Here is a 27,043-nt window from a genome sequence, read left to right as displayed (position 1 = left end):
CCTTTTTAAAGCCCGTCAAAAACACTTTATTATCTCCTATCGCTTCCTCGATATCTCCCCTTACCTGAATAACGTGCTAACACATCCATACGCATCCTACTTTCTGATTGAGCTAGCTCTATATTATTTCCTTCTTTCTTCCATAAGCCCCATTAATTCTTATGGATACTCATCGAATTCTATTTCGTTCACAAGTCGTTTCCGTGGAGTCCTCCGCTTGTCAAATGAAAGTGGGACCTCGTTACTCCCATAGGTCCCAGGACCGCTCAAAGTGCTCTCAGCGTATTCAGAAAAATCCTTTGAAGCAGGATGCTACCCTACTTGCACATAATCCCTGTGAGAATCTCTCCTCTAACGGGTCAGAGACCATTGGTGGATTGTATAATCCTAGCCTCCTGGTCACAAGGAGAGCTATGACTCCGATTATGTCCGAGAATCCACTCGTATTCGATAGCAACTGATATTCCGACTGTGAGGACTACTTACTGGACCACTCAGACGTTGCACATTCTTCACGAACTAGGCCCTGACACAGTAAAACACGCACACACACACACACACACACACACAAACACACACATTATGGCCCACCCATAGATAAAGATTTTATGATTATTGATACAGATGGATAGATATTTACCTGGCAAATTTAGGGACACATTGTCCCTATCTTATATTTGACTAGTACTGTGAATACGTCAGTAACATGAAATCTGAACGTAATTCCTACCCTACCACGCTAAATTAATTGGCCCATACATAAAATATTTAATATATTACTGTACTCAGTACACAAATCAAAAGGATATACTGCTTCCTAAATACAAGAATGATACACTGACTGACAGAGCAAATGCAACACCAAGAAGGAGTGGTTCGAAAGGGATGAAAGTTGGGGAAAAAACAGAGACGGCACGGACGAATAATTGATGTTTATTTCAAACCGATATGCAGGTTACACAATGCGCACGTCATCGACTCAGTAGGATGTAGGACCACCGCGAGCGGCGATGCACGCAGAAACACGTCGAGATACAGAGTCAATAAGAGTGCGGATGGTGTCCTGAGGGATGGTTCTCCATTCTCTGTCAACCATTTGCCACAGTTGGTCGTCCGTACGAGGCTGGGGCAGAGTTTGCAAACGGCGTCCAATGAGATCCCACACGTGTTCGATTGGTGAGAGATCCGGAGAGTACGCTGGCCACGGAAGCATCTGTACACCTCGTAGAGCCTGTTGGGAGATGCGAGCAGTGTGTGGGCGGGCATTATCCTGCTGAAACAGAGCATTGGGCAGCACCTGAAGGTACGGGAGTGCCACCGGCCGCAGCACATGCTGCACGTAGCGGCGGGCATTTAACATGCCTTGAATACGCACTAGAGGTGACGTGGAATCATACGCAATAGCGCCCCAAACCATGATGCCGCGTTGTCTAGCGGTAGGGCGCTCCACAGTTACTGCCGGATTTGACCTTTCTCCACGCCGACGCCACACTCGTCTGCGGTGACTATCACTGACAGAACAGACGCGTGACTCATCGGAGAACACGACGTTCCGCCATTCCCTCATCCAAGTCGCTCTAGCCCGGCACCATGCCAGGCGTGCACGTCTATGCTGTGGAGTCAATGGTAGTCTTCTGAGCGGACGCCGGGAGTGCAGGCCTCCTTCAACCAATCGACGGGAAATTGTTCTGGTCGATATTGGAACAGCCAGGGTGTCTTGCACATGCTGAAGAATGGCGGTTGACGTGGCGTGCGGGGCTGCCACCGCTTGGCGGCGGATGCGCCGATCCTCGCGTGCTGACGTCACTCGGGCTGCGCCTGGACCCCTCGCACGAGCCACATGTCCCTGCGCCAACCATCTTCGCCACAGGCGCTGCACCGTGGACACATCCCTATGGGTATCGGCTGCGATTTGACGAAGCGACCAACCTGCCCTTCTCAGCCCGATCACCATACCCCTCGTAAAGTCGTCTGTCTGCTGGAAATGCCTCCGTTGACGGCGGCCTGGCATTCTTAGCTATACACGTGTCCTGTGGCACACGATAACACGTTATACAATGACTGTCGGCTGAGAAATCATGGTACGAAGTGGGCCATTCGCCAACGCCGTGTCCCATTTATCGTTCGCTACGTGCGCAGCACAGCGGCGCATTTCACATCATGAGCATACCTCAGTGACGTCAGTCTACCCTGCAATTGGCATAAAGTTCTGACCACTCCTTCTTGGTGTTGCATTTGCTCTGTCAGTCAGTGTATATTAACTAACGCTTTGTTGAAATTAACTGAAATAATAATAAACTCTACTATAATTTATCATTTCTTTCTATAAGCTAGAGATAAGGATTACTTCTAATAATACTTCAGAAACATCAACAATAATATGAAGAAAAGGACAAGGAAGAGAGAAAGGAGGAGAAGAAGACATGTTGTCGTTCTAGGAGTTCATCCCATTGACATATTTTGAGCATCCTCGTGTAAAACTACCGTAATTTGATATCCCTTGACCTCTAACGGAAGGACGTTCCTTCAACAATGAAGGAGTTGTGGCAGGTTGAGGATGTTTGTTCAGGAATAACGAACATTATCGCGTTCAGCACTCTGGTATATTTTCCATGAGGTTCAGAAAGGCCGAGAAATCCTTCATATAAGAAGGCTGGACATTGTAAGGTGAAGGTTCGGTGCAATGTTGTTAAGGCATGTAGTGTGTGTCTGTCTACAAAGTGTATTCATACGAGATCAACGTAATATTGGGTATATAAATAATGCATTCAGCAGACTACTGTGATATTTCACAGTTACGAGTGTTAACATTACAACAAATAACTTCGGTTTCTTTGTGAGACGTTACTCTCGCAACTGAGAAACCCATGGGTGATATCAACCATGTGGTGCAGAGTCGCGTATTATGTTCTCATCATTAATACGTATATTTCAAAATATTCGATTTAATAATAAGAAATACACCACGTGATATTGGCACCAATTTCCTTCGTAATATTTCGTGGTGAGGTTAGCTGTGTGTATTTGAATAGCAATGAATTCCTCTGTACGGTATTTTAGAGCTTGGTAGTTGTCATTAACGATGGATTTCAAATCTATACTTTATGCAGGATGGGGTCTACTGAGATTTTGGACACGAAATGGCCTAGAAACCAAAAATGGTATTTTGGGGCACATAGGGTTGCACTTCTTTTCCTTTGTGCATGTGCAGATACTTTTAAACGTCCTACGGAGTCCTAAAAATAATACCTGTGCGTCAATTCAACTGAGCACGCCAACGCAACCTTAGCTTTTTCTCGAAATTAACATTTTTCGGAATTAAAAATTCTCCAGACGAATCAGCAACCTGATTAGCTTTAAACTGTACACAAATTTTTACCTATATGTCACTCATAATTTTAGTAGCATATATCCGTCTTGAAAATTAACGAAAGCTATCATAAATACCTTAAATTAACACATGGAAAATTAAAATTTTTGACACGTTTCCACTTATTAACATTTAGGCCTATGTAGTTAAAGTATAAGGTTAATTGAGGAGTTTCTGTTCAAAAGGTGCTTTTTCCACATCTAAACTTTCTTTAGTATTGTAGTTTCTCTTTACCAATCACTCAATCAGTCACTACTGATCTGCACTTAGGGCAGTCGCCCAAATGGCAGATTGCCTATCTGTTGGTTTCCTATTCTTTTCTTAAATGAATGCAAAGAAATTTATTGAACGTCTCTCTTGGTAAGTTATTCTAATACCTAACTCCCCTTCTTACAAGTGAATATTTGTCACAATTCGTTCTCGTGAATTCCAACTTTATCTTCATATTGTGATCTTTCCTACCTTTAAAGATACCACACAAACGTATTCGTCTACTAATGTCATTATACGCCATATCTCCACTGACAGCTCGGAACATACCACTTTGTCTGGCAGCTCAACTCTTTTCTCCAAAGTCTTCCCAGCCCAAACTTTGCAACAGTTTTGTAAGGTTACTCTTTTGACGGAAAACACCAATTACAAACCGAGCTGATTTTCTTTGAAATTTTTCCAGTTCTTGAATCAAGTAATACTGCTTAGGGTCCCATAAACTGGAAACATACTATAGTTAGCATCTTGCCAAAACCTTATATGCCCTCTCCTTTAAATCCTTACTACAACCCGTAAATACCCTCATAACCATTTGCAGAGATCTATACCCTTTAATTACATTCCCATTTATGTGATACCCCAATGCAGATCTTTCCTTATATTAACAGCTAGGTACTTGCAGTAATCCCTAAAAGGAACTTTCACCCCCATCAACGCAGTAAATAAAACTGAGAAGACTTTTCCTACTTGTGAAACTCACAACCTGACTTTTAACCCCGTCCATCTCACAACATTATCGAGGTCATTTTGCAGTTTCACACAATCTTGTAACTTATTTATTACTCTATACAGAATAACAATCTGCGAAAGCCGTATCTCTGATTCCACTTCTTTAAACATATCATTGATATTTGTAATAAAACATAAAGTTCCAATAATACTGCCTTGAGCAATTCCCATCTTAATTACAGGGTCTACTCTAATTCTCTGAAATATATTTTCTAGAAGTATAGCCACCCAATCAGTAACTATTTTGTCTAGTCCAACTTCACTCATTATTGCCAGTAGTCTCCCATGATCTACCCTATTAAACGCCTTACATAGGTCAATCGCGATAGAGTCCATTTCACCTCCTGAATCCAAGATATATGCTGTATCTTGCTGGAATACTACAAGTTGAGCTTCAGTGGAGTAACCTTTCCTAAACCTGAACTGCCTTCTATCGAGCCAGTTGTTATTTTCACAAACATATCTAATCAGAAACAATGCTTTCCCAAAGCTTACGTGCAATGCGTGTCAAACTGACTGGCCTGTAATTTTAAGTTGTATGTCTATCACTCTTTCCTCTCTACACATGGGCTACTATAGCAACATTCCATTCATTTGGTAAAGCTCATTCATGCACACAATAAACAAATAAGTACTTCAGATACGGTACTATATCCCAGCCCACTGTCTTTAGTATATCCCCCGAAATCTTATCAATTCCAGCTGCTTTTCTAGTTTTCAACTTTTGTATCTCATCGCAAATGTCGTTGTTGTCCTAGGTAAGTCTTAATACTTCTTTGGTATTAGTCAGCTTACCTATCTAGACATTATCTTGTAACCAACAATATTTACATACCGCTGACTGAATACTTCTGCCTTTTGAAGATCCTGAAGATCCTTGTGAAATATTTCGTCCTCATGCAGTAGTTAAATACTATTGAATGTCATGAGCAATTCAGACAAGAAAGATGTCATTCCTTAAATGTAGTACCATACTCGATCGTGTGCACGTTCCACGTGCCTTTTATTATAGGTTACGTTTCCTTCCATTTTTCCACAACTTTAATGGAAATAGCGCCTTTTCAACAGACACTCTTCAGTTATTGCTCTGACCTTCCTAAGCTTAACAACTAAGTTTCAAACCATAAAACAAGCGCACTGATGCGCCTGGAGCATTTTTTAATCAATACTCACAAAATTTGGTGTAAATGACGCTAAATTTGTTGTTCATGCTTGTTGTTTTAAGGGGCCTAACATCGAAGGTCATCGGCCCACGCTAAATTTAACAACGATGGAAAGTTATGTGGCGTCCCCTATAGAGTAAGTATTATAGTGACGTGCTACGTTGCCAGGTGCACGTGCGTTTTCATGCAACACAATAGGGCGATCGTCTCGCAATAAATGTGGACATTTGCGCCGCATAACCGGACGCAGATGTCACTCCAGAAGTCAGCAATAGTAGTCACCGTTGATGGTTTGTCCTCAGGCACAGCATGCGGAAGAATAACACCCTCGTAGTCGTACGCCACAATCAGCATAAGTTTCACCCGACCGGGTCCCTGTCGAAATTTCTCTGGACGTGGCGAACCTGGGTGACGACATTCATCCGATACACGCTTTCATTCAGGCTGCAGAAATGCGTCCCCTTTGTGGCCGTATCTGCCCAGGTGAATGCCAGCCAGTGCATACCGGTGCCATTGCTTTGTGTCGGTGAGTTGATGAGGAATCCAACGGGACGCAATATGGTCCTCATGTTAAAGCATAAAGATAATTCCCGGACAGTCCATCGATGGTCTACCTGTGCGGTAAAAATCCGCAGTCACATTCCGACCCGCACGAAACGCCTCGACCCATCGTCAACCGTCCTATACGGTAATGCATTTTCGCCACAGACTTCACGTAATCCTCGATAACATTCGGATGCATTTTTGCCACGGGAAACCTCGAATTTAATCCACGAAAGCTGATCACCCTTTGAAAATCTGCTTTAGAGCAGTGAAATCGACACTCTTCACTTCAACGCCACACAGCAACAACACTCCCAACTGGATGCTCGTCAAATGAACACTACACATTGACAACAGCGCCACCTGACGACTCCCTTATGCTATTTGCGCATTCCCGATCTCTTGCGAATATCTGGACTACGATGCCAATACTTTATTTACAGCCCTTGCACTCGTGAAGCATGAAGTGTAGGTATACAATTCGGGAGTTACTATCAATGACTAAGGATTAATTTCATTAAGGACTCTAACTTGTTATTCGCGATATCTTGTGTATATCAGGACAGTAATTTCATCATATCCACAACATGGAGAATTCACAGCCCTTATGCAAAGCAAATGACCCGGAAAATTCACAGTAGAAAAATATCCTGAAAATAGACGTCATGGATAGGTACGTAATGTGTTGACGCATCCCTGCGCCGGCAGGGTGATGCATTTATCAATGCTAGCGGAGGGCATTTTGAACATTTGATGTAAGAAAGAGTTTCTTGTGGTATGCTTGTGGGTTCTGCTCGTGTATGTTTCTGATGATTAATGAACTATCTTGAGTTGTATAAAATAAGTTCTAACATAGAAATAAAGTGTTTCTGGACCAATGTTCCAATAATAGATTTTCTTTTTCTACGTGCGAGGAACGTGTCGTGAAAGTTTGGCTGAAACTTATTGTTACAACCTGTATCTAACATAACTTATTTCTGTTCGCGGTGCTTGTCATTTTGGTATTATTCATTTAATCTCTCGGAGGCTGCCTATCCAAGGCAGTAAGACGTACTGCCTTCACCCGCAAAAATATGCATTCGAATCCCCGTTAGAAAGTCGAATATTTTAGAAACGAGATTTCCACTTTATAGCGTTAGCCTCTAACGTGAAACGCAAGTCGGCACATGCGCCGTTCGAGCAGCAAGACCGAACAACGATATTTGTAAATAGGAGTTCGACCAAACAGATATGTCTTTTGTATGCAAAGCGCGGGTAATGTCTCCCTCTGGCACGCTTCTTCTATAAGTGCTTATAGTCAAAGGTATCGTTGTGACATTAAATTGTGCGACTTTTACGAGTATAGACTATTTGTAAACTTGAAAGTTTTCCTGTCTGCCGAACACACAAATTCAGTATAAATATTACACTATAACATACCTGTAGAAAAAATATTATTAAATGAGGAATAAATTACACACTATTATACAAAGATCAGCATGCTTCGTTCTTAAAAGAACATCATCAGATTCTATCAAGTCACGTTCAATATATGGAAATATTTATGTTTTTATTTCTGTCCAAACATGCATGAATTTGAAATTCTGAACTGTCTTAATGAAACCCTGCTTTGTTTCCACTCCAGCATACAATGCGAAGCGTTCGAAAAACAGTTGCTCTTTCGTTGGCTCGAATCCAACCGGCTGTCAGTCCACTGTCTCTCCATTACGTCAGGCCCCCCACCCTGGTCAGGTCAATGACATGCTGCACTTCACCTACAGGTGCTTTACCCTTAGTGATTCCAACAACAATGATAATACTAAAGCGGCCTATACATTTTCGAACATGGTTCGGCGAACTTGGTCTTTTTCAAAGTTCACGAACCAAGATCGCGCGTGTGTGTTGCCTCACGAACCATGTTCGTGGCGAACATGGATTTCTGTCGAATTGGAAAATTTGGTTCGTGGAGTTGCCAGCGACGGACCATGTTCGCGCGTGTGTAGTGAACGATGCGAGCATAGCCTTCCTGTAAAGTGTACAGACCGGTTTGTGACCGGCTGAGGACTTGATAATATGAGATCAGGAATTGGCAGCGAGAGGATGATAAATACAGTAGTCAGGATGGCAGACACTGCGACCTTCATGCATCCTAGCTTCATGATAAAGTTCAAAGAGTTTTTCGGTGTCTTTCCTTGTCTTTAGAAAGTGAAGTCAAGTGAGTAGAGAGACAGTGTATAAGCGCGAGGAGCCATTACAGGAGCCACTGAGAATGACGCGAGAGAAGATACCCGAGACAGATTTAGCATTTTTAACTGCGAAAGTTAATTCGTTGAAACAAATTTTCCGTAGAGAAGTGAGGAAAGCTAAAGAGTCGAAAAGTAAAACGGGTTCTTTGCAAGAAAGTATCCATGTACCAAAATAATCACATTTAGATACTCATCGTTCAGGACCTCGTGGATAGCTTTGCAAGTTTCAGGAATCACCTTTCCTAGAGCTTGAGGGAAAATAACCGTTGGAAAATTGAAATCTTCCTACTTCTTCTCGTAGCCAAGACCCGAAGTGTATCTACGAGCTGCGCTTCTGCAGTAATTGCTTTTCTCATATGGGTATCTTGCTTTGTGATCAATGGCGAAACCTTGTTTAACAAATTTCTGCATTTTATATCTGGCATTCGCAGAAAATGTTGAATGTCTTTTTGGCTCGTGTCTTTGAGCATGTTTAAAACATTCATATGCGACCACTTGTCTCTTTCCCTAACATATTCTTCTTATTCTTTTTCTTTTCTTCTATTTCTTAAAACAACACAACTCGTCAAGCACAATAACAGCAGCCGCAACTTTCCAAACGCTCATTTCCACAAGTTTGAGAGTGAGTTCTTTGTGCTGGACGACCGTGTGCGTAGCGAAACAGAAACGAACCAACTTCAGTAACTAAGTCGCCGAATCGTATTCGTATGTGTATAGGGGGCTTAAGGGTAGAGCACCTGTAGGGGAAGAGGAGCATTTCATTGACCTGACCAGGATGGGGGGCGTGACGTAATGGAGGGACAGCGGTCTGACAGCTGTTTGGATTCGAGCCAACGAAAGAGGAACGGTTTCTCGAACACCTCGCTGTGTATGCTGGAATGGAAACAAAACAGGATTTCATTAAGATAAGTCCCGAATTTCAAATTCATACATATTTGGACAGAATTAAACATAACTACAGTAGAAGTCCGTTATGGCGAAAATTCACAACAGCGGAAAATGTACTCGCTATAACGGATTGTCGTTATATCCGATATTTTATAAAATTCGGAAAACCCCCCATACACATTAAAATCGGTATGAAACGGCAATCAGTTTGTTCAAATCTTGCATTTCCGCGCATGATATCCACACTACGACTTACTTGTTTGTTATTTTTCGAAATTCGATACTGCTTGAAAGTGTGTTTATTTTCACTCTGAAAAAAAATACAGTTTCGTATTTCTCCGAATCCAGGACGAGCCCTACTCTATCCTTCAAAATTTTTAATCCTGCTAAAAAAGTGCGTTGTAAAATCAGATGAATGTCTTTGTTGTACAGTACGCATTTTTACACAATTTTTAGACGCCGAACATTGGCTTTCCTTGCGCCGCATTTTTTGCGGCTGCACAATTATTCTTTATTTCCGCGGGTTTAATGATCATTAACTTAAAATTGGCATCATAATACCGAAGAGAACCCGTTGAAAATTTGCCGGCAATACCGATTCCGTGCGTCTCTACAATACGGCGATCCGTCAGGAAAATATTCTTGCCGTCTATAAAAACTTTTACGGTATTTTTACTCAGCGTCAGATATAACCGGCTACCGCTACACGCACGTCTCGCTTGCCGGGTTTGGCCAACTTCAGCGGATAGCTAGGCCTAATCGCGGACGTTGAAGGACAACGAACGAGTTTATTGCGCCACAGTATGGAATTTCCGCCTTTGCGTTTTTCGTGCACATACCTCACAATTTCATTTTCGACTTCTTTAAAGCTTACTTGTTGCGGACCACTGAATGCATTTTTTGTATCTTTGTCTTCGCACTGACCCCAAATATTGACTTAGTTATGCCTACGCCATATTTTCTTGCGGCTGCACAATTATTCTATATTTCCGAGTGTTTAATAACCATTACCGCTAACTTAAAATTGGCATAATATCGACGAGAACCCGTTCACAGTTTGCCGGCAATACCTGTTCCACGTATCTTTACGATTATCCATCACGAAAATATTCTTGCTGTCTGTAAAACTTAATTTTACTGGAGTCAGGTACAGTAGACGCATTATAACTCTGCCATTGTGTAGCCGTGGCCTTTCTAAGAATTCGAAGGCTCGCATGTTTTGATGCCATTCTGCAGATTTGAGAAACGTTTTTGTAGAGGCTAATAGAATATCATTCTCTCTTCACTATCTCCCGAGATCCAGTGACGTTACACACAGGCACTGTACAACCGGTTGTCACGGCTAGCGATGTATAATAAAGAAGCGGTCGCTTATTGTCAACGAATTTTGTATGTGCGTGCGAGGATGAAAAGAAGCAACGTGGGTACCGCGAGGGTTGCCAGTGGTATTCATTACTGTTAGGCCGCGAATGCAAGACGACCCTTAATTTTTCGCATGGGATTCTGAGGAAGAAAACGTCATCTTGGATTCGGAGAAATGCGGTATCAATCCAGAGTTTTCTTCTTCAAATGGCGTCACCTAACCTAACTGTGTCATGAAAACATATTTGATACGCATGTAGAGCAATGGGTTATCCTCGCTAAAAATTTACATGTGAATAGCCTTTCCGAAATATAACTAGACGCGAGAAAATATGAACTACCCTCCGAAATCAGTTATGTACTCTGTCATATCTTGAGGGGTATCACATTCTTACTTAATTTCAGTATGTAACATTAAACTTAAGAGATCGTTTACTTCAGCCGTTATTTTTAACGAGTTAACAACTGCTATTGGCCACGTTATTTACGCATTTATTACGAAAACTAGTTATTCTATTTCATTCGAATTTTCTTTGGAGAATAGCAGTCGTTGAGTATTACTGATCGACTACAACATCGCATTCGAATGTCGACGAAAGAGCTCGCAAATGCACATAATGAGAAAACCATACCGTACCATAGATGATCGATCGCATTTTGTGGCAAAAGTTTCGGTTTCCTTATTCAAACAGCGTCACTTATCCTAACTTAACCGTAATATGCATATGATGAAAACATACTTCAAGCGCCACTAGAGAAATTATAAACTTTCTCGCTATAAATCTACATGATAATAAACTTTCCGTAATTTAACCAGACGCGAGAAAATATTAACTAACCTGTGAAATCAATTATGCACTCTGCCATATCTCGAGGTGTATCTCATTTTTACTTAATTGTAGTGTTTAGCATTAAAATTAAGCAATCGTTTAGTCAGCCTTTATTTTTAATGAGTTAAGAACTGTTATCGGACATGTTATTTACGCATTTATTAAAAAAATATGTTATCTTCCATTTCGAATTTTCCTTACGGAAGAGCAGTCGACGGGTATTAATAATAGACTCCGAAATCGCCTTCGAATGTCGACGAGAGAACTCGCTAGTGGACATAGCGAGGAAACGATGCGAAGATAATCGATTACACGCATCATAATGGATGGTGTACATAAATATCGCTAACGGAAAAAATCGCGCGCGCTTAATCGCTCATAATAACGGATGCGTCAGTGATAGGGCTCTCGCTGTAACCGAAGGAAAATATACCGTTTAACATAGGAATTTTGAAGGGACATCAATATATTGTCGGTATAACGGGGTTCTCGTTATAAGCAGTACTCGCTATAGCGGACTTATACTGTATTTATAAATATTGAATGTGACTTGATAAAATCTGATGTTCTTTTCAGAACGAAACATGTCATTCTTTGTTTAATAGAGCGTATTTTATTCCTTATTTACTAATGTTATTTACAGGTATTTTACAGTATAATGCTTATAACTGGGTATTCGGCAGACTGGGAAGCTTTTATGTTTACATTTAAACTGAGTCGACACTGAAAAGTATAGCTTCCTTCTTAATAAACACAGTGTATTTGTGAACCAAATTGTGGAAGTCTTCGCAACCTGCAACAAGTGAAGTGCAGAACCAAGTTGACGTTCTTGAAGACAGTACTGTGTTCGTACCAAGAACCAGCCGAAATATTTGAAAGGACAAACAAACTACTGGTTAAGGACGGAAGTCTAGCATGAACGAAATACGCGCAGAAGAGAAGGTGCCTACGCACCTGTCCGTACGCCTCCCGCTCGACCCTGATGACACGCTAGAGAAGGGAATGAGGGGAACAACCACACGTGCTCCTTGAAGTTAACAGACGCACTGTCGTATGATACATGTAGTTTATTTCTTGATTGGCTTTACTTCGCACCGACACAGGTAAGCCTTATGGAGACGATGGGGTAGGAAAGGGCTGGGAGTGGGAAGGAAGCGACCGTGGCCTTAATTAAGGTACAGCCCCAGTATTTGTCTGGTGCAAAAATGGGAAACCACAGAAAACCATCTTGAGGACTGCCGACAGTGGGGCTCGAACCCACTATCTCTTGAATACCGGATACTGGCAGAAACTAAGAGACTGCAGCTATCGAGCTCACCGGGCGAGTTGGCCGTGCTCGTAGAGGCGCGCGGTTGCGAGCTTGCATCCGGGAGATAGTAGGTTCGAATCCCACTGTCGGCAGCCCTGAAAATGGTTTTCCGTGGTTTCCCATTTTCACACCAGGCAAATGCTGAGGCTGTACCTTAATTAAGGCCACGGCCGCTTCCTTCCAACTCCTAGGCCTATCCTATCCCATCGTCGCCATAAGACCTATCTGTGCCGGTGCGATGTAAAGCCCCTAGCAAAAAAAATAGCTTTCGAGCTCGGTGACACATGTAGTTAAACTACGGCAAATCACTGCAATTTTCCCTAATACCACTACTATATCACAGCTAATATTGCTTGATAGTATGAAAGCAATAGTAGAACAGCATGCAACAAAAGTCTATAGGAACGCTGGAGAACTCCAGCGAGAGAACAACCTTGTTTGTTGCGTCTTGGCTGTGTCGGGCTGAATAGCTAAGATGGTAGAGCGCTGATTCTCCAAGTCCAAGGTGCAGAGAGGGGTGGGGGTTTCGATCCCAGCCCAGTCCGATGGTACTTGAAGGTGCTTAAATACTGCAAAGCCCTATCCACAGTTTCACTGTGAAAGAATTCCTGCGGAAGAAAATTGCAGTACATTAGCATCTCCGATAAACTTAAAACTAGTTAGTGGTACGTTAAACCCCTATAAATTCTATTATCATTATCTTATTGACAGACGAACTACGATATACCTAGCCCCTGAAATGAAGCAACAAACAAAATTGTATTTGTACATACCGGACGAAAACATTGAGCACATCCAGCATTGCGGTTTTGTAGAATCTACACCGGTGTGAGTCATTATTTCTTGAAAGAATGTGTTCCTTCCGAATGATAAAGGGAAGTCTTACACGGAATAAGAACATTAATTTCATATGTTTGAACATCAAGTTTTCTGAATGCAACCAGGGAATATTGTTCTGGTGCGTATATTTTTGGTCGAAGGATATTCCATGGGTCGTAAGCCGGTCAACCATACGCGCTTTTTTGGATGAGCAATTTGATGCGAGGTTAGTATGAACATTGTGATAAGGAGCAGTTATCAATCACTAAGACAGATTAAGGGGGTAGGTTGGTCATTAGTATAGTTTTTAGTCGCTTCTCGTAATTCATTAAGTTCATATCGCCATGGTAATTTCCAGGCCTCATGCCCGATTTAAATATCAGGAGAGCGTCCGTGACAAAATCCTCCTCCCCATCTGCATTAACGATGATAACTTCGCTCCCCCTCAGAAAATGGAGATAGAAGGCCTGTGTTCTGATTATATTACTCCAAACGCGTTTCTTAGTGTGTGATGGTGAACATACTTATTATCCAAATATATTATCGGCCATCCTTCATTTCGTATACCTAGCGTAATGCTGAGGATATTACGTACTTGTCAAAATCATCGAAGTCTACATAAATTCTCTTAGTTTTCTGTTATTGGGAGTACTAAATTAGTTTCCTTCCAGGAAACACTTCTCTTTCCTTTAAAAATCTCGTAACGCCACTCACTGAAATACGCGTAGCCTAGGACATACGCTGTTGAATATGCAGGTTCATCGCTGATTTTCTATTGTAAAACAAACTAGTCCCATGGCACTACAGGCCTTGAAGGACCTTGCATACCAAGCGACCTCTGCTCAGCCCGAAGGCCTGCAGATTACGAGGTGTCGTGTGGTCAGTACGACGAACCCTCTCGCCCGTTACTCTTGACTTTCTAGACCGGGACCGCTATTTCACTGCCAGATAACTCCTCAATTCTAATCACCTAGGCTGAGTAGACCTGGAACCAGCCCTCAGATCCAGGTAAAAATCCCAGACCTGGCCGGGAATGCCTCCGAGTAAGAGGCAGGCACGCTATCCCTACACCACGGGACCGGCTTTCTATTGTACAGGCTACACACTATTTGTCTAGTCCGACTCGTTGGCTGAATGGTCAGCGTACTGGCCTTCGGTTCAGAGGGTCCCGGGTTCGATTCTCGGCCGGGTCGGGGATTTTAATCGCTTCTGATTAATTCTTCTGGCTCGGGGACTGGGTTTGTATGTCCGTCCCAACACTCTCCTCTTCATATGCAGACATCATACCACACTAACAACCACCACACAAACACGCAATAGTGATTACATCCCTCCATATAGGGTTGGCGTCAGGAAGGACATCCGGCCTTAAAACAGGCGCAGTACGCACCCGCGACCTCACATTTGTGGAAAAACGCGGTATGAAAGAAGAAGACACACTATTTGTCTACTTAGGCTATGAAGGGCTTTCCGAACACCCTACTTATTAAGGCGACTGCTATACACAGTTTCCATTACTACTACACATTCCGCACACGATTTTCACACTAGAGATCCATCAACCCTCCACTTCCCCTTTCCCCTTTCTTTCTCCAACCTGCCCATTGTGTAGCCTTAAGTTATTATTAGACATCGGATTTATATGCTGTATAAATCACCATTGAAGTCCGCCTCCGTGGTATAGTGGTTAGTATGATTAGCTGCCACCCCCGGAGGCCCGGGATCGATTCCCGGCTCTGCCACGAAATTTTAAAAGGGGTACGAGGTCTGGAACGGGATCCACCCAGCCTCGGGAGGTTAACTGAGTAGAGATTGATTCCATCCCCACCTCAGCCATCCTGAAAGTGGTTTTCCGTGGTTTCCCACTTCTCCTTCAGGCAAATGCCGGGATGGTACCTAACGTAAGACCACGGCGGCTTCCTTCCCTCTTCCTTGTCTATCCCTTCCAATCTGCCCTTCCCCAACCAAGGCCCCTGTTCAGCATAGCAGGTGAGGCCGCCTGGTAGAGGTACTTTTCATCGTCCCTAGTTGTATCCCCCGACCCAATGTCTCACGCTCCAGGACACTGCCCTTGAGGCGGTAGAGGTGGGATCCCTCGCTGAGTCCGAGGGAAAAACCATCCCTGGAGGGTAAACGGGTTAAGAAAGAATAAATCACCAATAAAACCATGCAACTATCCTGCAAGGAGTGGTGAAATTTGCACTTAAGTATGCACTGATTTTCAGACAGTTAAACACTTTTATGAAACGCAGATGCAAGCTTCCTTTACTAGACTCATGCGATTCACGCACCAATATATAAAATGATGATCCTAAAGAAAAAATGGAATGAAAAACAAATATTACACTCTACTTACAACTGCGGCTGTTATACTAGTTCTCACTGAGCTCGATAGCTGCAGTCGTTTAAGTGCGGCCAGTATCCAATATTCGGTAGACAGTAGGCTCGAACCCCACTGTCGGCAGCCCTGAAAATGGTTTTCCGTGGTTTCCCATTTTCACACCAGGCAAATGCTTGGGCTGTACCTTAATTAAGGCCACGGCCGCTTCCTTCCCACTCCTAGCCCTTCCCTGTCCCATCGTCGCCATAAGACCTGTCTGCGTCGGTGCGGCGTGAAGCAACTGGCAAAAAAAAAAAAAAAAAAAAAAAAAAAAAAAAAAAAAAAAAAAGTTCAAAGAATCCGTGCATAGTTTGGGAGACGTATCAATCTACCAATGTTCACTCTTGAAACATATGCACACCTCTACCACAAAGGACACAGTGTGTAAATCATAAATAGTAAGGTTGTACTAAAACCATGTAAAAAGAACACAAACATGAAGAAACACACTTAAATATACATTACTATTTTATTTTACTCTGTACACCCTACTTTCCTCCTTCATAATTTGCTTTGGAGTACACTACAACAATTTTCTCCAAGTTTTCTGGTAGAAATCTGTGGCGTTTGTTAAAATGATGGCTCTGCATCCACGGATGTGACAGGGCAGTACTTGAATGTGGGAGCGCACGCTATGTTCTTGTTCACAGCATTTACAATCGAACCTCGATATCTCGAACCTCGATTACTCGAATATTCAGTATCTCGAAGTATCTTAAATATCCCTGCCGTTTGTCTTATTCTTCACGTGTACTTATTTCTCTATTACACGAATTACGGTTACACGAATTTCTCGATTTCTCGAAGCAAACATTTCCTCCCTTGAAGCAAAAAGTACTCTGTGACTCGAATTTTGTGCAATACGGCATTTGCAGTTTGTGAGGAACAGTTAACAAGTAAGGAAGTGTTTAGAGTGATGCTGGGAGATAATATGACGGGAACCGAAAAACTAAAACAACTAATTATCGTAAAATCGGCGAATCCCTGCTTCTCCTTCTCGAAATGTTTTTTGATAAAACAATTTCGGTAATGATCCTTCCGCAGGTTCACCTACGGAAACCTTGTTACGACTTTTACCTCCTCTAAATAATCAAGTTTGGTCATCTTTCCAGACACATCGGAAACTGCGCGAAGCAGATGCCGCGCACCGGTCCGAAGACCTCACTAAATCATTCAATCGGTAGTAGCGACGGGCGCTGTGAACAAAGGGCAGGGACGTAATCAACGCGAGCTTATGACTCGCGCTTACTGGGAATTCCTCGTTCATGGGGAACAATTGCAAGCCCCAATCCCTAGCACGAAGGAGGTTCAACGGGTTGCCCGGTCCTTTCGGACCGGGAGGACACGCTAATTCCTTCAGTGTAGCGCGCGTGCGGCCCAGAACATCTGAGGGCATCACAGACCTGTTATTGCTCAATCTCGTGCGGCTAGAAGCCGCCTGAGAAGATATGTTGTCGCCGGCAGCACGAACGGATACCCGATGCGACTATTTAGCAAGCTAGAGTCTCGTTCGTTATCGGAATTAACCAGAATCCCTGCTGTTTTTCGGGTGTGAATTAATTACCGGGCACGTTCGAAAGCAGCCCCCGAAGTCGCAGATGACAAGCTCCATTTACGAATCTCAGCTGCGTGGTGTTGACGAGAAGTTTCAACGTGAAGGGAGGAAAGGTTAACAGTAATAATTAGAAGAGACTAACGGATTTTTTTCCGAAGGTATTAACCGAGGTATGCGTATTTCTTGTCTCACTACTGTATGTACTGTATCCTGTCTTCTAAAAAGGTTACTTAAATAAGGGTTATAATTAAACTGATGTCCGCCTCTGTGGTGTAGTGGTTAGCGTGATTAGCTGCCACCCCCGGAGGTCCGGGTTCGATTCCCGGCTCTGCCACGAAATTTGAAAAGTGGTACGAGGGCTGGAACGGGGTCCACTCAGCCTCGGGAGGTCAACTGAGTAGAGGTGGGTTCGATTCCCACCTCAGCCATCCTGGAAGTGGTTTTCCGTGGTTTCCCACTTCTCTTCCAGGCAAATGCCGGGATGGTACCTAACTTAAGGCCACGGCCGATTCCTTCCCTCTTCCTTGTCTATCCCTTCCGATCTTCCCCATCCCCGCAAGGCCCCTGTTCAGCATAGCAGGTGAGGCCGCCTGGGCGAGGTACTGGTCATTCTCCCCAGTTGTATCCCCCGACCAAGAGTCTGAAGCTCCAGGACACTGCCCTTGTGGCGGTAGAGGTGGTATCCCTCGCTGAGTCCGAGGGAAAAACCGAACCTGGAGGGTAAACAGATGATGATGATGATGATAATTAAACTGATGCTGTAAAATAATTTGTTACCATATTTTTAAATACTGTTAAAATGTATTCAGTATAAACTCGTAGATATACAGGATGAAGGCAAATTCGCGCACTCCGGCGTCGCAGCGTGACTCCTCACATACCAGCAATAAAAAAATGTATCTCACAAAAGTTCGTCCTGCGAGTATATCCGGGAGAAAAAGGTCGTTGGAGCGTGCCAATCTGGCAACACTGTAACCACATGTAGGGTAACTACCTCTGTCAGCAAGTACTATTTGTGCTGTACAGTTGGTGCAGTGGGTAGAGTTTTGGGTTAGCATGCAGGAGGTCGAGGGTTCGATCCTGGGTTGAGGCGCGTTTTTATTTGCTAATCCATCGGACATTACACACTGTAACACAGTAAGACACCGTTTCTTAGGTCACATCTACCCTACATTTACAAAATTTAGTAACGCTGAACACGTTGTAACGCATCTAGTAGATGAAGTGGTGCGAATAAATTCACGCCCACGACGTGAAAAGGGCGTCTTTCAAAGCTGACCAATGAAAACGAATGTTCGTCCATTTCTAGGATACTAGTATGTAAGTGCAAATTGTTTCCAGAAAACCCGCTGCAATCGCTGTTGACGATTAAGATGCCACATACCATACCACCTGGACTACATTTCTTTCTTTCTTAATCTGTTTATCGTCCAGGGTTGGCTTTTCCCTCGGACCTAGCGAGGGATCCCACCTCTACCGCCTAAACGGCAGTGTCCTGGAGCTTCAGACATCGGATCGCGGGATACAACTGGGGAGAATGATCAGTACCTCGCCCAGGCGGCCTCACCTGCTATACTGAACAGGGGCCTTGGTGGGGGATGGGAAGATTGGAAGGGATAGACAAGGAAGAGGAAAGGAAGCGGCCGTGGCCTTAAGTTAGGTACCATCCCGGCATTTGCCTGGAGGAGAAGTGGGAAACCACGGAAAACCACTTCCAGGGTGGCTGAGGTGGGAATCGAACCCACCTCTACTCAGTTGAACTCCCGAGGTTGAGTGGACCCCGTTCCAGCCCTCGTACCACTTTTCAAATTTCGTGGCAGAGCCGGGAATCGAACCCGGGCCTCCGGGGGTGGCAGCTAATCACACTAACCACTACACCACAGAGGCGGACTCTGGACTACATTTACGAAATTAAAAAAAACATACACCTCAACCCAAGATCGAACCCTCGATCTCTTGCACGTTAACCCAAAACTACATCGACTGCTCCAACTGTACAGCATGGCTAGTATGTGTTGACAGAGGTAGTTACCGTACATGTGGTTACAGCTTTGCCAGATTGCCACTCTTCAACGACCTTCTTCTCCCAGATATACTCGCTGGATGAACTTTTGTGTGAGACATTTTTTATTGCTGGCATGTGAGGAGTCGCGCTGCGACGCCCGAGTGCACGAATTTCGCTTCACTCTGTATATGATTCAAAAACGTGCTATCATGCTAAAACGGTATTCTCTGTATTTCGAAACTTCGATAACTTGAAATAAAATGTAGTTCCCGAGGTGATTCGAGATACTGACGTTCCACTTCTTCTTCTTCTTCTCCTTCTTTTCCTGCCGCTTTTCGCACACCTGTGGGGTCGCGGGTGCGAACTGCGTCGCACATGTGGATTTGGCCCTGTTTTTACGGCCGGATGCCCTTCCTGACGCCAACCCTCTCTGGAGGGATGTAAGCACTATTGCGTGTTTCTGTGGTGGTTGGTAGTGTAGTATGTTGTGTGAATATGATGAGGAGAGTGTTAGGACGGACATATAGAATTAATCAGAAGAGATTAAAATCCCCGACCCGGCCGGGAATCGAACCCGTGACCCTCTGAACCGAAGGCCAGTACGCTGACCATTCAGCCACCGAGTCGAACGAGATACTGACGTTCCATTGTATTACTTTATTTTTTCTTGAAGACTGCTTGTAAAATATGCGTAATAAAAGTCGAAAATGCACACAATAAATCCGACTTTTGAAATGTATGATCTCAAATATATGCAAATGTGCATACATACACACGATTAAACTTAACAATTCTTCCAATTTCATCCTTAAATGCACTTCGCTGTCGGTTTTGAAGGTCTACATGTCGGCAAATAAAATATGCATTTGCATACACATTCGGTGTATAGTTATTGCATATCTCGTTGTCTGTTTCTTGCTACATCTTCTGACCAGTCCCTTATGCATGCAACGTGAGAACGACGCTGCTGGTGTGGAGCAGCGTCTTGGTGCAAATGAGCTGCATACGTGTCACTCATAATAAAAAGCGAGCCGGTCGTTAATGTTTCAAAAGTCTAGACTATGCCTACTAAAGAGGACATTAGAGAGTTCACTTCATTCAATAAAGTATTAATTCGGCTAAGGCAGGGCCTCTCAAACGCCCAAAATCTCACGCGTGCAGACCCAGGCGCAACAGCTCCGTGCACTGTGCATCGCTGCCGCTCGGCATGGCTCGGATCAACGCTTCGTCTCTGGGCTACTCGGCTAAGCTCGGCTCAACTCGCCTATACTCGGCTCAAGTCAGCCCGGATTTGGAGCGCTACAGCGCAAGTGGGGCAGAGGGAGACAGGCAGAGCGAGCGAGACAGGTGTGAGGAAAGAGAGAGTAAGCGCTATTGCTCCAAATCGAGGAGTGGGGGGGTCTGCACTCTGGTCAACCAAGCCAAGTCGTCTTTTGCACCGTGCACAGTGCATGCGCGTGGTGCATGCACCCTGAGAGGCCCTGGGCTAAGGTATACGTTTAACAGTTCCGTCTGTTGTAATACATATCAATCAAGAGGGATTCGCAGTTATTCTAATGCTATATAGGTCTGCGTCCAGTGAGCAGATCAGTTGTGCACTTTCTTCTGCTTGTATTAAGCACTTTATTGGTCCTACTTGCATTTGGCTCTTTTATACGAGCTTTTGAATACTTGCAAACTTTAGCTGATTCCCAGTACTTTACATGACAGATCATCATCCATTCTTTGACCTTCTGTGTAATTGGTAGACCTACATATGAAAGTCCATGTCAACGGTCAGGTTGTTTGAAACCTAGGGTAATGTTCTAGAATTAACGATCATGGGCCATATGTTACATACCATCCTGGCATCCCGCCTGAGTTAGAAACGGGAAACCACTGGAAAGTGTTTGTAAGTTAGATGAGAGTGGGGTTTCAACAGTTTCTCTATTCAATTATATTATCTGAAAATAATTGAGGCCGTTGTCGTAATACTGGCCTAACAAACGTTTTTGTGTGAAGTGCAATATCGGCAGTGCGTGGCCCTTTATAACAACGGACCGGAGGAGTTGGCCGTACGGTTAGGAGCGCGCGGCTATGAGCTTGCATCCGGGAGATAGTTGGTTCGAATCCCACTGTCGGCAGCCCTGAAGATGGTTTTCCGTGGTTTCCCATTTTCACACAAGGCAATTGCTGGGGCTGTACCTTAATTAAGGCCACGGCCACTTCCTTCCAACTCCTAGGCCTTTCCTATCCCATCGCCGCCATAAGACCTATCTGTGTCGGTGCCACGTAAAGCCACTAGAAAAATATAACAACGGAATCCTATGCACAAATACTGTGTGAATGTTGGCGACAGACGGCTTTGGCCACCGTAGACACTGAGTATAGGCCATAAAGGGTTATTATAGGGCGTTACCGCACATCATGCAAACAAAAATAAAATGTTGTTTAGGCCACCACTGAGCTGATAGCCTCAATTGTAGCCCTCAGTGGATATTGCACCCATAAGCGAATTTGCCTAATTTAATTCTTAAATTAAAATTGAATATTTCACATATGAGATACCCCAGTGAGGCTGTGAAACTACCAGTCACAAAGGAACTTTCTGGCGCCAGCCTGACGGCGAGAGAATCCACGAAACTCTTCTCTAGACACGACCAGATTGTAAACCACCCATCCAATAAATTTTATGACACCGCCAGGGAGTGGGCACTTGCTGTTCGTTCTCATGAGAAAAGCACGCGGTGAAGCCTGACCTATTTAGCTAGGACAATAGAGGACCAACGACTGTAACCGCCAATTCGTGGGAGGAAGCGGATGCAGTACGTTTTGGAAGAGCGCGAAAGTCTCAGCCAATCAGAATATGCTAAATTTGAATGAGTTGTCATACCGGGAGATCTACTATCAGTACCTCGCGATCTGAAGCCCGAGGTGGTAGTGAAAAACAGTGTCCTAACTTCGTTGTAATATTTGGTGAATTATCAGTGCCAATCTGTGATTAATCAGTGCCTAATTAATAAAATTCAACTTCAAACGGAGGAGTAAGTGAACCCAGAATAAGGAGCCATGATGGCTGAACGAGACCATCCACCGGAAGAAAATTACACCAATGACGCGCATCATCGTGTGGAGTATTCTATGATCATTTCCCGCGGCGCAATATCGCATGTGAGTCGGACAGAATTTAGGAAGTTTTGTGTATAAAATTTGAAAACCATAACCTACGGATGTACGAGAAAGCGCTCCCAAGGACTAGATTATTACGCCACATCCCTTCCACGGAACTATTTTCCTGGTGGTGGGGGAAAATTTTATAAAACCCAGCGACCAGAGGGTCGAACTCTCAGTTATTCTCAGTTATTGTCAGTCGTTCTCAGTGTGTTTTGAGTAACTCTCAGTTACTTCTCAGTGTGTTTTCAGAACTCTCAGTCATTCCAAGTTATCAGTGTTTTGAATCGTGTATTCTAGAATTCTCAGTGTTTGAGTCACTCTCAAGTGTTTCTAAAGTTCTCAGTTCACAGTTGTTTTGAATACTCTCAGTTATTGTCTTGAGTACTTTTAGTGTTACTTCAGTATTTCTCAGTGAATCTACGTTTTGACAGAGTGACAGACTGTTCAGCAAAATGCATTTTAGTCAGTTTTATTTTGGCTGGTACGAAAGCGATTAGACACTTGTAGGCATTTAGAAAGCCTTATAGTATTTACGTGAGAGAATAGCATTTCAGGAAATGAACACTTTCACAGACTTTTACTGGAAATGCAGGGAGTGTAGGGAAGAATTACACTTTCAACTTAAATGAACTCACATTACCAGTCGAGGGAAACAAGTCCATGTTTCCAGCAGGTTTACATAAAAACATTTCTAACCAGCGGGGAGTGTTACATGTGAGATCAGTATAAGATTTTCTCCACAACATAAATTGCATTTTTAGCTTGTTTCTACCATTCTACAAACTGTTTGGCAAGCGAGATGTTTATGGGCAGAGACTAGTAATACAGACGGGAAGGTGATTGACTTTATTCAATGGATGCCGCAATGGCAAACCTTGAGGGGAAAGTTATGTCCCAGTAAGGTCAACGTACTATAAGCTGAAGGTAAACAAAGCTGAGGGAGCGAAGGAAGGCCAGCAGGGTTGCAGGTAGGAAGCGAGGCGACCTTCATCTACACAGCAAGCAGGAGGCTGCAGCGGCATCTTCTAAACTTTCACGGGAGTGAGAGAAATGCGAGTGTTTTTTATGCTAATATAATTGTGTGTCACGGCATGGCAAGAATGTGTCAAATTTGCGTGTGTAATAAAAATCTGGAATACCACATCAACCTGAAGATGGAATTCTAATTTCCACCATGACGGGGGCCGGTGGGTGAACTGACCTGCTTCCACCATACAGGTATGAGCATCATAAAATCATGTAAATAATATGTAGGACCGTGGCAAAATCGATGATCAATGTAGTTTAGAGTACTAAATAGGGTTGTAAATAATTCACAGTTTTATAATTCTGATAATAATAATAATAATAATAATAATAATAATAATAATAATAATAATAATAATAATAATAATAATTATGTTAATGTTGCACTTTCAGATAGGCTTATTTTTTGTGTTCTTTGTTTTAAGTATATGTTTGTTTGCGTGTTTATGGTTGATTTTCTGTAGGATGTCATTTTGACAGTTAGGCAGCTATTGTTTTGATCTACGAGTGTAATGCCAGTTGATTTCTTTTATTGTTCATCATGATTTTAGATCGATGGTTTTTTTGAGTCATATTTTTCTTTGTTGGAGTTTTTGATGTTATGGACACCGCCGCGATGTTTTTTTTCAATGTTTATTTTGCCGTTTTGCGCATTTCAGTTTTGTTTTATGTGGCGGAATCATCCTTTAGATGACCGGTTTCGATTTGTATTTATCCCGCGTATTTTTGCGACGATTTTTGGGTAGACGCGAATTTTTCTTATTTCTGTAGTCGCGGTTGCGCAGGTTTCAACATTTGTGTTTTGAGAGGCAATCTCGTCACTTGTTTTTTTTTTAATATAGTAACAATGAGCGCCATTGATGAGTCAGCTCTGTGATTTTTGTGATGTGTTAACAGTGAATGATCGAGAGAGTTCGAGCTAGATTTAATATCCCTGATGATCTACGTTGATGATGGAAATATGATATTTGAACCATGTCTTGAATTTACATGAGAAGTCGTAATGTGCACGACAGATATTTTGCCCGCCGGGTACGAGCGAGGCCGTACTGTGAGAATATGAATAAAAATGACGTCGCGAATAAATGAATAAATAAGAATTGTGGAATGAAGAATTTAACCACGTGCGTTAAATGTGTTACGACATGGGTTATGATACTACAGGCAGGAGCCTGTATTTGTTAAATAATTCCAGGGAGAATAGATGCTCGACTAATAATGCTAGCCAGTGTACATTGTGAACGGAGCGACGAGTCAATGTGTTTTGAATATTTATGCAGTCACGGATGACGTGAAATTACAGTAAAATTTTCCATCAAGGTTAAATAATATTATTTCCAGACATTTGTCGTCTGAAATTTTGAGATTGCCGTCAAATTCGCAATATTTTGCTACCCGCAGCGGGGTATATTTTTCTGGTAACGCCGAGTTTGTTTTGCGCATTTCTATCCTTATTAATTTCCAGTAGGCCGCGACGGTGGGATCCAGTTTTGTTTATTTGTCTTCTTTTCTGTTTGTAACTTTTACCGTATTTGTAGGACGCAAGCGCATGTGAATTATTTATATTTTGTTGTTGTAAATAGATAAGTGCAGCTAGGCTAGTTGGTTTTGATTTCTGTATTTTTTGTCGGAGCAGTGTTTCTCCGTTAATTAATGTAATGATGTAAATAAGATGTTAGAGGTTAGATCTAGAGGTCATCGATTAGGTCACAGTCGAAATAGTAGTGGTATGCTCATACCAGGCAGCCAAGTAATTACCAAACTTTCTTTTAAAATCCACTACATTTTTATTTTGAAATGAGGCGATCTTTAAATAAACCAATTGTATAAAACTGCCGCAAGAAATGGTAAATAAGATGGTATCTGCCTCCATCTAGTGGGTATACCACAAATATGAATTAATGATGAAATGCAGTTAGCGGCAAAGTCAATAGAAATTTTAATGTACAAGGATCGCTATCATTCGATAATGTTAACATCAGGCACTTGGCCTAATTTTGTTATTTTAAGAAGTCCAGTTTATCACAGTCAAGCAAGTGAAGTCTAACATGTAGATGAGTGGTTGGATACACTCAGAGTAATGTTGCGATAATTAATTTTTGTTTAATCATGAGGTATTTGAATGAGACGACGGTTATGTAGGAAATGAAGAGATGTTCATGGTTGTTTTGTTCTGTTTTCTAAGAACTATTTCCTTAAGTGATACCCTTGTTCAGTGCAGTCCATGTTTATTTAAAGTTGGGTATTTTTCCCAAATGAGCCTACATGTGTTAAACATTTTATAACTCTTACAAGTCAGTGGAGTGATCGACGTAACAGAATTTAATTTACTTTTTGTGAGTCAACTATTCATTAATTTATTTTGAGAGATAGTTTCTCTGTTAGATGTTTTGTAATTCAAGAAGGTGGTCGTTCAGACCAGAATTTTATACAGTGTCATTTTATTCAACTTGAAGACAATGTCAAGATAGTCTGGAATATTTAATTAAGGTGTTTGACCTTCAGTCAGTTTATTCAGGCAGTTATGATTGTTTTGGAAGGCAGACCTTCTATCTTTAATATTTTATTTAATCACTTTTATTTTCATTTGTTTACATTTTTCACTAGTTCAATTTACGTTCATTTCAGCACTTTGCATTTTATTTGAATAAATTAGTCTTTTATTTAACTTTAATTCAGTCTTGGGTACCGTCATTTTAGTTAGTTTACCCCTTCTTTTCATTCCCTCACTCCACATCAGCGGATGGCCTATCCGGGGATATCGAACGGGCACAACTGAGAAAGAAGAGTCTACATGCAGCGGTGAGTATGATTTTATATGTCATTTATTACAGGAGCAGCCGGCGCATAGAAGAGAGAAGAGATCACCGCATTTGGTGCCTTAAAAGGGCACAGGGGCCGGAGTGAGGAGTGAAAAGCGTGTCGCCCACCTTTAGGGGCTAGATTTGCTTATCCCCGGGACTGTGCGTTTTACATTTTATTTATTTTGTACCCAGACTAACAACCATGAACATAGATGTACTGAGTGTTGATAAATATGAATGCTGTGATAAACTGTTTGACAGGTAGTGGTATTAATTATAAATGATATGTTTGTATAATTTTATCCAAGTTTAGGATAAAATTGTTTTGTATTGGTGATTACTGTGTCTTGCATGTATTGGAAGTATGTTGGGGAACCTAATGGTCTCAGTCGTATTCTCTCAGCATATAAAATGTCGATTAGCCAGGAGCAGTGGGACAGGTTGATTAAAACCATTAACGATTTAAGTGTAACAACCAGTGAGTTGAAATCAAGTCAGGCCGAACTATCGAATAAAATAGAAAGTAGCCAAACAGAATTATCTAGGGAACTTAAAACAAGTCAAGATGAATTGAAATCCAGTCAGGCTGAACTTGTAAACAAGGTAAAAAGT

This window comes from Anabrus simplex, chromosome 2 (assembly GCF_040414725.1).
Source record: "Anabrus simplex isolate iqAnaSimp1 chromosome 2, ASM4041472v1, whole genome shotgun sequence".
Taxonomy (NCBI): Eukaryota; Metazoa; Arthropoda; class Insecta; order Orthoptera; family Tettigoniidae; genus Anabrus; species Anabrus simplex.
Note: the sequence above shows the minus strand (reverse complement) of the source record.